Source organism: Protopterus annectens, chromosome 2.part1 (assembly GCF_019279795.1).
Source record: "Protopterus annectens isolate FY-2018-M chromosome 2.part1, PAN1.0, whole genome shotgun sequence".
In the NCBI taxonomy this organism is placed as follows: Eukaryota; Metazoa; Chordata; order Ceratodontiformes; family Protopteridae; genus Protopterus; species Protopterus annectens.
The window spans coordinates 1713240209-1713248510 of NC_056729.1; positions in this window are offsets into that span (position 1 = coordinate 1713240209).

Consider the following 8302-nt stretch of genomic DNA (forward strand, 5'->3'; position numbering starts at 1 on the left):
AATTATTACTTCTTTTATCCAAATTAAATTTTTTGCAATTATTATAATATCATCTGCATAGATTAATAGAACTGGAATTCTTAAACCTTCAGGTGTTGTATACCTCACCGCCTTCATTTTTTAATTTATTTCACAGGTTCCCTATTAGAAGACCAAATACTCATTCTTTCGAATGCATCTTGGTCGAACCCAAAAACCTGAAATGACAAAATATCGAAGGGGCTTTTAAGTGAATTCTTTCCTTCACAAAGAATTTGCTTGGCCACTTTGTTACTTTGTCATTTTTGGCATTGTAGTGTGGTCTCTTAGTTGATATATTTAAGTAGGGGGTGTGGAGGGTGCAGCCCCCACTTCTGGGGTAAAGGGGCGAAGCCCCTCACTTAATGTAATGTTTAAAGTGTTTGTTTTTTTTGTTGGAACAGCAATTTTTTTCCCTAGGAAAAAAAATCTCTGTTCTGACAGTTTGAAATTGTAAGCTTTCTCTTACATAGGGTCAATTAGTCACCATTCGCTTTTTTACTCATAACTAATGCAAAGAGTTTACAACTGAATGGACATCCCTGTCTTACACTACTCTACATATGTATCTCTTGGCTTAACCAGCCATTTACAAGTATTTTTACTTTATTATTACTATACACTGGCATGCATAATTTTCTAACTTTCTCACTTATATTATATACTTTCATTATTACCCATAAGATTTCATGTCCAGTTGTGTCAAATGCCTTATCAAGATCTCCTATCATGATTTTGCTTCTTCTTTTCTGTTCATAATATCATCCACAATTTCTCTAGCTTTAATAAATCTTGACAACCCTTCCCCTTTATACTATATATACTATCTTCCATAACATTTTCCATTTTATATTCAAATCTCTTTTGTATTATTTTCATAAAGATCTTATAATCGTTATTATTCAGTACTATTCCTTCTTCCATATGAATTTAAGTACATAAAACCTTCATTCAACCACTCATTCAAAAATTTTTTTTCCAATCTCTTAAATTGTTATATATTTCATATTCTATTCCATCTGGGCTTGCAGCCAAATCAGTATTTACTTGTCCTAATAATTTATCTCATTCATTTAAATAAATCTCCTTTTACAATTTTGTATTCTGTTTTTCTGTTAACTTTGTTACTTTCCATGTTTTTTTTCACTACCATCGTTTTTCTTTAAACATTTCTTGCACATATTGTACTACACTATTCATAATCTTTTCTTGAGTTCTTTCTATTTCTCATTTTATATTTATTGCTTTCATTGCACTACCATCTTCCTTTACTAATCTGCTTAAGTAACTCAATACTTCTCTTTTCCCCTGTGAAAAACATCTTTCCATATATAATAATTATTGTATTTTTTCTTGATTTATTTCATATAATTCTTTTTCTTTATCAAAGTACTTTTTATCATTATGTTCTAAATCTTCTAATGCATCGTTATTCCAATGCAGATAGGTTCAATGCAAACCTCACCCCCATGTTACCCCCCCCCCAAAGGCTCATTCAGCATCCCTGATACTTGTCCCACATCTCACATCTCCATAGATCAAGTGTTAAAGGCTCTATCTAAGGCAAACAACACAACTTCCATGGGACCTGATAGTATCCCAGGCTGTATTATGCATCATCTCCAACAAGAACTACCTTCACCAGTAAGCACCCTATTCAACCACAGCCTAAATACAGGCTTCATTCTAGCAGACTGAAGAATTGCCATTGTCATCCCCTTACACAAAGGTGGTATCACTACTGACTATGGAAACTATCGCCCCATTAGCTTCATAAATTTGATCTGTAAAGCCATGGAGCATATAATTATGGATCTCATAAACAAGGACATAAGCAATCTCCAAGCACTTGACCCCACCCAGTGCCGATTTGTCAAGGGCAGATATTACCTGTTGAACCTGGTTGATGTCTTTGAGACTGTCACCAAGGCCCTGAATGAGGGAAAGTCAGGACATACAGCTTACCTTGACTTGGCCAAAGCCTTTGACACAATCACCCACTCGGCCATCAATGAAAAGCTAGCACAGCTTGGCGTAAATCCCTATGTCATCAGGTGGGAGGCCAACTGGTGCACCAATAGCACCCACATGTTTTCCTTTAAAATGTTGTGGCTACATTGTGCAAGACTCATATGTGCAAAAGCATGTTTTCAAGGATTTGTATGAGTGAAAATAAAGATGCTGAATTCACAACAGCAAATATTATTGTGCATCCACTGTCATTTTGATTGGAGATTATACTATAGTGGAGATCAGGAAATGGAACCTTTCCCTCTCTGTTGTGTGATCTCGGAGTTTGTATTTAGAAGTAGTGGGGGGTGCAGGCCACCACAATGGGGGGGTTTGCCTCCCCTGTAAACTGTTCATAGGAGAAGTCTGGAAGTTCATAGATTTATAGGTTCATAGGTTGATACTAGGCTATCGGCCCTAGGGCCTATACAAGCCTAGCCATAACAATTCCCTGGCTATTTCTTCCCTTCACTATTTACTTCCCTGGACCCCTGTCTAGCAGGGTGACTGACGGGATCCCTGGGGTGAATTTCCTTACTCCCATCCAATCATCAAGGTTCCTTTTGAAGAGGGCCAAAGAGGTGCTCTGCTTGACATGTATGGGCAGTCTATTCCAGAGTCTGGGGAGTCACTGGGTCAGGAACCTATCCCTCCAGCATGTTTTGTTTATTGTGATGACAAGGTTTAGATCCCTAGAGTGTGTGGCTCTGAGGGATTGGGATTTCTTTAAGTGTAGCATGTCCAACAGCTCTGGGTTTGATATGGCCTTGTATGTTAAGCAGAGATCGCCTCAGAGTAGTTGATATGCGACAGAGTATAGCTGGAGTTTTTTAAGGCGGTCAGCATAGGGCATCTGCTTTAGGCCTGTGATTCTTTTAGTGAGGTATTTCTGTGGCCTTTCCAGTTATTGCAGATGTCTTGAGAGGTACATACCAAATGGGGCGTTGTATTCTATAATGGGTCTAATGAGGGATGTCATTTCACTCAAAGTCGAATTTTGCTGAATGTCGACTTTCTTTACAGAGCATGCTCGCACTTTTGAGCATTCAACGTTCCAGCTTCTGACATTTCAAGTCAGGTAAGTAAACAGTTGCACAAGTGTGTTGCATCATTTAGAGGTAAACCGACCCACAAGGTCAAAATAGGCCCCTCCACCTCTGACAGCAGACCTATCACTAGTGGTGTTCCCCAGGGATCTGTCCTGGGCCCCTACTGTTTGGCATCTACTTCTTAGAAGTCCAGCCAAAGACAAAAGGCCTGTGGCTGACCAAGTTTGTTGATAACTGTAAGTTGAGTGCTGTCATTGACTCCCAAAAAGTATATTAACGTACTACAAGAGGGTCTCACAGCAATAAATGACTGGTGCCAAGGTCACAGCCTTAAGTTAAACACAAAAAAAATGTAATATCATACCATTCAGCAAAAACATGGCCCCTTCTGATTACCACATTAACGGCAACCCCTAAGCACACAACCTGTGGTGACAGACCTGGGTAGACAGGTTGACAACAATCTCACATTCAGCCATCATGCAGCAGCAGTGGTCAGAAAAGCCTTTTACTTTGTTCATCTCATAACTAAAGTGATTGCATCCAGAAAAAAGGAGGTTATTAACTCTCTGTACTCCTCCCTCATTAGGCCAATAATTGAGTACAACATTATTGTTATGTACCTTTCCAAACACCTGCACCAACTGTTAAGGCCATAGAAATACCTCACAAAGAGAATCCATGGCCTCCAACACCTGTCCTATGCGGACAGGCTTAAATCACTATCACTCTACTCGGTATAGTACAGATTGCTCAGAGGTGATCTGTGTCTTACCTACAAGGCTATCTTGGACCCTGCCCTACTAGAGATGCTCCATATTCATAAGTCCAACTCCTCACGCATTACCTACTCAAAAGGCCTAAATTTAATAAGCAACATTAACAAAACCTGCTGGAGAGACAGGTTCATCTCTGAGAGGCTCCCCCATCTCTGGAATAGACTTTTGATACACGTCAAACAAAGTACCTCGCTGACCCTCTTCAAGTGCAACCTTGACGAGTGGATGGGAAATGATAAATTTGTCCCAGGGGTTCCACCTGTGTCCCTCACTGACAGGGGTGACAGGTGCTGACTGAGGTTTGTTTTTTGGGGATAAACTGTCTTGCTAGGCTTGTACGGGCTCCAGGGCTATTAGCCTAGTAACCTCCTATGATCCTATGTTATATGTTCTGTTATATTTTTCTCTCTAGTTTTGTCATATCATATTAGTACTGTAAAAAGCATTTTTATATTTTCCTTAAATATCCACCATTCAGACCAATTTTTATGAAATGTTCTTGCAGTAATATGATCTTTCCATAACTGTATTATTAATATCTTTCCTTCTTCATTCCATGCTTTCTCATTTATCCTTTTTAGTCCTTTGTGTATTTTTATGTTTTTTTTTCTTTTATCTCTAGCCATATTGTGAGATGATCAGAAAATCCTGTTTCAACTACCTCCCTTTCTCATATAACTAAACCTTCTGATGCTACAAAATAATCTATTTCGGTTCTATACATACCCCTTTTATAAGGCCAAGAAGTTTTGTCCCAAAGTTTTAACTTACCACATCTTATAACTTTTAATATTTTTCTTATATCGTTTTCTTTCTTTTTACTCCCGCCTCTTAAATCTCAGTTAAAGTCTCCTGTTATTATAATATTCATATTTATCACTACACAGTTTAAAATCTGATGAAGTAATCTTTCCTTTTCTTTACAGTTAGTATAAGCATATCATGTTATAATTCTGTGTACCTGTTCTTTCCATTTAAATCTACAGTGGTATCTTCTCATTTTTGCTAAACTTAACATCTAATATTTTTACTGCATTTCTGCAGAACATGTTTATTCCAGAACTTTTCTCATTTCCCAAATTCCAAATGATCTTTGCTCTCCACAGTTAATCTGTTTGTAATCTTTCTTCATTTGTTAAAAATCGTGTGTCTTCTAATCTAATTGCATCTACATCGCATGTGTTACATCCTAATTCTTCTTGCTATATTCTTAATGCTGTTTACATTTACAGAAAGCACTTGAAAATGTTTGTTTTCCCTAGATTCGTGGTTTCATAAGTTCATAGCTAATTACCAGGCTAGCTTTCCTAACAGGCTGTTATAAGCCTAACGGATTGTCTTCCCAAAGATAATAATCAAACCCTGTATTCAGTGTCTGAGTCAAACACATTAACCATTATACCCATCCCCAGTCTGTAACTCTTTGTATTCTCTGTCATCAATTTCCTTTCTTTTTCTTTTGAACATATCCCTTTAAATTTTCTATTTCCTGTCTTTTACCCTTTTACTACCTCCCCGTTTGTTTTATTTATCACTTATTTCAGACCTTTGTTCTACGTTCTTGTTGTTATTCTTGCTCATCTGTTTTTTCGTCTGTTTCTGCTGCTTCTAAAACTTCTTCTTTTTGTTTATTTTCTTCTCTTTCTTTTTCTTACTGTTATTTTCATCTTTGCACTCCATCCATAAATGCCCAGTTTTGTTAGATTTATAATATTTCAATTTATATTTTTTGCATCATGTCCCATTTCTCCACAAATATAACAGTTTCTTTTGTCACAGTTACTTATCAAATGTTCTTCTTTTCCACAGAAAAACAAACACGTTTAGGTTGCCCCCAGTATTTTAAAACGCTCTTATTCTTTTCCACATTTATCATGCTTGGTGTATATATAGGATGTAGGATCATAAGAAGTTACTAGGCTACTGGCCCTAGAGCCCTTACAAGCCTGGCCAAGTTCTAACTTTATTTCCACAATCAGTACCTAATGCCCATGGCCAAGAGGGACACAGGTGGAACCCCTGGGGTGAATTTATGGTTACTCATCCAATCGTCCAGACTGTGTTTGAAGAGGGCCAATGAGGTGCTCTGTTTGACATGAAATGGGAGTCTGTTCCAAAGGTGTGGTAAACTCTGGCAGACAAATTTGTCCCTCCAGCAGGTTCTATTAATGTCACATACCAGGTTAAGGTCTTTAGAGTGAGTAAACCATGTATCGTTTCACTTGCAGATATGCAGCATTTACAGTAAAGCAGGGTCAGAGATTGCCTTATATGCAAGGCAGAGATCACCTCTAATTAGTCTGTATGAAACAGAATAAAGTGACAGTGATTTCAGATTATCCACGTAGGATATATTCTGAAGACGTTGAATTATCCTTGTGAGGAACCTTTATGATTTATCCAACTGTTGCAGGTGCTTGGAAAGGCACATACCAAAAGGGGTGCTGTAATCAATTATTGGCCTGATGAGGGAAGAATACAGAAAGGTTATAACTTATTTTTTTCTGGAGGCAATGCCCTTACTTATGATAACAGCAATATAGAATGCCCTTCCTGCCACTGTGGGGACAAGGGGATCAAAGGTAAGATTGTTGTCAACCTGTGTGCCCAGGTCTCTCACCACTGAGTGCTTACTTAGGGTGTTGCTACTGATGTGGTAATTAGCAGGAACATTGCTCTTACTGAAAGGGATGATAATATAGCAATAACCCACGCCTGGGTGTGGGTAATGCTAAATTTACCCACGGTTGGCATGGTTTGGTCGAGGCGGCCCGGACCAAACAAAGCCAACCGTGGTAATTTAGCATTACCCACACCCAGGCGTGTTATTGCTATTATATGACATTATTTAAGAAAAGAAACTATTACTTTTCTTAAATAATGGCATAGTATAATGCCTGTTTACTGCCCTTCCGCGGATGTCTGGCATCGCGGCAGTTCTGATGTACTGCACGCCTGCGCGGTGCATCAGAGCTGTGGCAAGCAACGGAGAAAGCAAGATCTCTGTTGCTTTTTTTTTAGTGTCTCGCTATGTTAAATGAGTTTAACATAGCGAGACAGTTTTAAAATAAGCAACGGAGATGTCCGTTGCTTATTTTAAAACTGTCTCGCTATGTTAAACTCATTTAACATAGCGAGACACTAAAAAAAGCAACGGAGATCTTGCTTTCTCCGTTGCTTTTTTTTTAAAACACTGTCTCGCTATGTTAAATGGGTTTAACATAGCGAGACAGTGTTTTAAAAAAATGAGTTATACTAATGGAAAAAAGTCCGGGCGACCGGACCTTTTTCCATTAGTATAACTCGATTTACAACGGGCACGCTGGCCAATCAGCGTGCACGTTTTGGGGGGGTCATGGTATAATACATTTTTTTGCATTGAGTTTAAGGCCATGACTTTGGCATCAATCATTTGTTTGTGTAAGACCCTCTTGTAGGATGTTGACATTATTTGGAGATTCTATGACCGCTCTTAGTTTGCAGTCATCAGCAAACTTTGTCAGCCGCAGACCTTTAGTTTTTGCTTGTACTTCAGAGAAATAGATTCCAAACAGTACAGGTCCCAGGAGTGATCCCTGTGCACCACCTCTGGTTACAGGTCTGCTGTTGGAGGTGGATTCACCTATTATGACTATATAGGTTCCATCAGTGAGCCAGTTAGTGACCCATCTAATGATATAACAGTTGATACCTAACTGGGTGAGTTTGTCAATGATGTCTGAGTGGGGGATAGTGTCAAAAGCCTTGGTTAAGTCTAGGTAGGCTGTATGCACAGATTTCTCCTCATCCAGGGTCTTGGTAACTGTCTCGAAGAAGTCCACCAGGTTTAACAGGCAAGATCTCTCTTTGACAAATCCAAACTGAGTAGGGTCAAGTGTTTGGAGATTACCTATATCTTTGTTGATAAGGTCTATGACTATTCAGTTCATGGCCTTGTAGATAAGGCTAGTCATGCTAATAGGTCTATAGTTCTCAGGGTCAGTGGAAGCACCACCTTTGTGTAAAGGAATAACGGTGGTCATTTTCCATCCAGCTGGGATGAAGCCAGTGCTTAGATTATGATTGAAAAGAGTACCTAATGGCATTGCTAATTCTTGTTGAGGCCATATAGGATGCAGCCTGGGATGTTATCATGTCCCATAGATGCTGTGTTTTTGGCATTAAAAAGGGTGTTTATGACCTGCTCTTTAAAGATACAAGGTAGGGGACAGGTGGTAGGAATGTCATTGGGCAGTGTGGCAAGGACAGGGGAGTGGTGTTTTCACAGAAACTGTCTAGCAACAGGTTAGCTATGCCCACACGCTCAGTATATGTGGTATCATTAACTACCTGTTTGGCGCAAATCTGGGCCTTTCCTTTTAGGTTATGGATGTAACTTAAGAATGCCTTATGGTTGTCCTTAGTTGAGGAAGCTAATTTAGATTCATAGTTTGCTTTGTAGGACTT